The sequence below is a fragment of the Pygocentrus nattereri genome, chromosome 29 (genome assembly GCF_015220715.1).
Source record: "Pygocentrus nattereri isolate fPygNat1 chromosome 29, fPygNat1.pri, whole genome shotgun sequence".
NCBI classification, from domain to species: Eukaryota; Metazoa; Chordata; class Actinopteri; order Characiformes; family Serrasalmidae; genus Pygocentrus; species Pygocentrus nattereri.
Window position 1 is genome coordinate 19903225 of NC_051239.1, and position 5014 is coordinate 19908238.

Sequence of the window (5014 nt, forward strand, 5' to 3'; positions counted from 1 at the left end):
GAAGTGACTCCACACGCTGTACTAGACAAAAGCAGAGGATTTGACACCGTACAGTTCAACAATGTAAGACTTCATGTTATCTAGAACTTTGCAGGTGTTAATCATTCTTGATTTTTACCAATGTTTCGTTCAGTTCCTCTAAACAGCTGATTGTACTGTGCAGTTTTATAGGCTGAGCTTTGTGATGAGTCTGTTTACACTGAGTGGATGAGCCTTATTGACTCTGTATTCTTTGTCATTTCGTGACGTCACAATAGGCGGATTGATGACGTCACAATAGGCAAATGGGTGCATCCGATCAGCTGATGCAGTAGTTCGTAATGATTACAACAACATTGATCAAGTACAATACAATACAGGCTTCAGTTCTAATTTCAGTTTTAAAAATGTTATTTTAAAAACCATTATTATTATTATTATTATTATTTGTGTATTTACGTATTTTCTCACGTCTTTCCTTGGTGTGCTTTAGTGCTTCACACGATTTTTCATTCCTATTTCGTTTTGTAAACTGTTCATTTAAAGCAGAGCTTTTGTATTCAGCTCACCACAAGGTGGCGCTGTAGATCATGAGAGGAGCCCCTCACAGCCACACTAACGGCGAATGAAGGCGATAAAAACGCTTTTAATCGGGATTCGATTCTCATTCTGCTACGATGAGTTTATTCAGGACTTTCTGTTCTTCAGAGCTGAACTGGGACAGACTCCGTGTCGACCTGAAAGCTGTTTCAGTCCCATAAACAGGCTGTTTTTCAGACTTTCTCGTTTGTGCGAGATAAACAGTTCGGGCGCCTCTGATCCAGTAACATGTTTAGTTACACGTTCTTAGTGAAAATAACTGACAACTTCCTCTGCAGAGAAAACACTTCTGCACAGTGTAACTCACAAACTATGTTTCTGAAACATTTTACACATGAAAAAACATAAAGCACGGTGCTGGCACAGTTTATACTTATGTTTATTTGTAGAAACTGCAGTAAAATTAGCAGAAAAATATATTTTAGTGTGTTGACTGTAGAGGATGTGTTACTTACTTTGACTGAGAAAATCAACAGCGCATTGAGATACAGTTTAATTTTCTACACACAGCTAAAGCACCCTAACCCTAACCCTAACCCTGTGAGTGTAATATTACAGTAATGTCTTACAATAATTCATGTTTTGTCATTTGATTACATTAATATAGCTCAGTAACAACAATATCAGTAATTAACTGATAAAATAATATCAATAATATCAATAAAATGAACAGAACTGTCATAATTATTATCATTGTTATTAGTAGCACAGGTAGAAGTAATAATAATAAAAAGTGTAGAAAAACTTTCTACCTCATGTTCTACCCAGTCATTAAAGTCCTCCTCTAACCCAAATGCTATTAAGCCGTCTGTTGCAGCCTCATCCTTATTCATTCAAGCCCAGCCTGCAGTTTCAGATATTATCAGAAGCTTTTTGAAAGACTTGCAGAAATATTGTCTGTCCGTCCCATCAGATAATGCTTCTAGTTCATCTACACCAACTTCTAAGAGAAAGGAAAATGTACCCTCTGCCTCTCACAGCATATAAAGAGGTGTTTTTGGATTCTTACTTGGGGCGCCGTCATTTTTAGAAAGAAGCAATATTTCCGAGATCAGCCTACAGGAGGAGTAGAGCTGGAATCTGAGAGTCACCTCCTCATATAACTCCAGCAAGAATCCACATTCATTTAAACTCTTGTACAAACAAGGTTACTGGCAAAGTTGTGGAGCTATACAAAAGTGAGCTACTTCTGTCAAGCTCCTCTGAAGTGCCTCTCTACATCTCCACATCCCTTCCAGACCAGCCTTTTAGACTGAAGACTGTTAAGTCTAAGAGCTTCCTGACTGATGTTGTTGAAGTAGTGAGTGATGTCTTGGTGAAAAAAAGCATCCTCACAGTGTTCAAGTCCCTCTTCTTCACCAATTCTTTCTACAGCCTCAAAAGATTTACAAAATGCTGCTGTGACTATTGCAGAGGAAGTTCTCGATACTTTAGGCAGATATGTTGAGCCTATGCATTCAGCAATGACAACCGTAAACAGCAGCTGTGAAATGCTGAGTTGTGCTCAGCAGGCTGTCTCACGCATCCCTAAAGATCCTGATACATCTGAGAGGACGGCTTACTCAGAGCCCTTCTTCGTCTTTAGGAAGGTGCAGGATCCTCTTAGTCATCTTTTTATGGACGCTGATAGACAGAGAATCTCTCACAAATGCATCAGCATGGCAGAAAATGAAAATACTTCAGAGAGAATTCAATTCAATCCACACCAACCTCTTCCCACCACAGCATGTCTACGATTTCTAGAAAAACTCCAAGCTCATCACCACTTGCTGTGTCCTGAGACCTGCTGACCCTGAGAACATCATTCAGAAATCTGATTCTGCTGCTGTAATATGTAGACAGATGTCCCATTCTCAATGCGGCCTATTCACACTGTCCAACAGGTTCTAGAAATTAAGTGGGAGATTATGTTTTACAAACTCCCCAGTACTGGACAATCATTCCAAATACCATACACTCATATGATGTACCTGTTTCTGCTGGGTCTTTACCTTTTACTCCAGAAAATCTTTATATTTAATGCTGTTTTATGCCATAGTTGATGTTTACATATATAAGTATGTATATGCATATGTCTGCGATGGACTGGCGACCTGTCCAGGGTGTATCCTGCCTTTCGCCCGAAGACTGCTGGGATAGGCTCCAGCACCCCCCCCCCCCACCCCCGCGACTCTGATGGAGAAGCGGCTTAGAAAATGGATGGATGGATGGATGAATGGATGGATGGATGAATGGATGGATGGATTGATGGATGGATGGATGGATGGATTGATGGATGGATGGATGGATGGATGGATGGATGGATATATAAGTATGGAGGTGTTTCAGTTTTTTTTTCTTAACCTTAAATGGCCAGTTAAGCTATTTCTAAGCCAAGTCCTTATTCGGTCTCTCTTCATAATAGTAATATTAATATCAATATAGCAACACTACTACAACTACTACTGTGAATACTACTACTACTACTAATAAGAAGAAGCACAATCTTTTTCATTTATATAGCACTTTTCATAACAGTGGCAACTCAAAGTGCTTCACAGAAAGGTAATAAAGCTTAACAGTAACACAAGAAAATGATGTTATGTATATTAGTTTAAAATAGTGTAAAATAATGACACTGATCAAATCATAAAGACAAATATCAAGAGATGTAGAGATTTAATTGAACGCTTCGTTAAAGATGTATGTTTTTAAGTGTTTTTTAATAGTAGGCACTGAGCTTGACTGTCTAATAAAAGGTGTAACTGAGTTCCACAGTTCTGACACATAATAACTAAAAGAGTCTCTCCACATTTTCTTGAAGGTATTTGCAGAAGGCCACTTTCTGCAGATCTAAGATCTTGTGCTGAGACATTTTAGACATTTTTTCACAGACATTCTGTGAAGTACATAGATGCCAAATCATTTAGAGCCTTAAAACCTGGTAGCAGAACCTTAAAATCTATCCTGAAAGACACAGACAGCCCGTGCACTTCTTTCTAAACAGGAGTCATTTGATCTCTCTGTTTAGCTTTTGTTAGGATCTGTGCTGCTGCATTTAGTTTGGAGCATGTCTTATTTTCTTTGGAAGCCCAGTAAGAAGAGCATTACAGTGATCAACTCTGCTTGTACCAAAGCATCACTCTGAGATTCTAAAGGCTGAATCTTAGCAACATTTCCCAAATAACACAAAGCTACTTTAATGACTGCGTTTAAATGTGGGTTAAAACAGAGCTCGGGGTATAACACCCAGGTTTTGTGAAGCTAAAGAAGTTTAGTTGTAGAAAATTTTGTTACATCTACTGAAAAATACCTGACACAGAGCTTTTAAGCCTGACTGCAAAGTCTTAATCATCAGAAAGAATAGGAATGTGTAATTGTGTGTCGTCAACATAGCTATGAAAATTGTTATCATCATTTTGAGGTAACGTGCAAAGAGAAAATCAAACCTGAAACCACTAGAAAAGTTACATTTTTGAATATTTGCTTTCCCAGTAGAAACACAAAGTCTCTATTAACTACATATAATTTAAACCATGAAGGTGATTTAAACCTTCTTGTCTGGAAATGCCGATCAGGACTACAACCTGACCTAGAGCATAGCACAGCCACATCCTTTAAAATATCCAGAAACCTGCTCCCCCGCCACCTCTGCACAATCCTATCTGCAAAGGGCTGGTGTGGCTGCAGGTTTTCACTCCAGTAAAACAGGAGCACAGGTGATCAGTGGTTTGAAGACTGTGACCAACTGAAGAGTAGAATCTGTTTTTTTACATAAATCATGTACTTGAGTTAAAATAGAGATACCCAAGGTAAAATATCACTCCAGTAAAAGTAGAAGTTCCTCCCTTTAGACCTCCACTTGAGTAAAAGTACTAAAGTATTTACCTTCAAATGTACTTAAGTATAAAGTAAAAGTACTAAAAGAGGAATTCTGGCTCTGATGTCCTGTTATCATTTTTATAACCAGACTGGCTTCATGAACTCATTTCAGGTGAAAGTCCTCCAGCGTCTCTCTTGGTAAACCAGTCTTTTAATAGAACGTCATTAATTAGTGACGCTGACGTCTATTAAAATGATCAGAAGCACAAAACACTGAAGGTAAACTTTTTCCATCAGGGAGAACCGAGTGGCTCTGAAATCACTTTTTACACACAAGCAAAGTTTCAGTTTCAGATTTATTTACAACTTAGTTCCAAGTTTAAGTTGAATAAAAACTGGCTTTAAACTCAGGATCACAGATGAGCTCCTTTACTATGTTGATCTGTAGGCGTCTGTTCATAAACATAAACCAGCCCAAACTCATTTACTATAAAATGAAATGGTGTTTGTAGAAATTCAGAAAAAAGCTGCGTCAGTCTCGACTGCATATGTGGACATATTTCTATATTTATAGGTTAGGTTAATTCCATCATTGGTGCTCTTTGCTTTGCTTTTGTTTTGACATGTTACATTT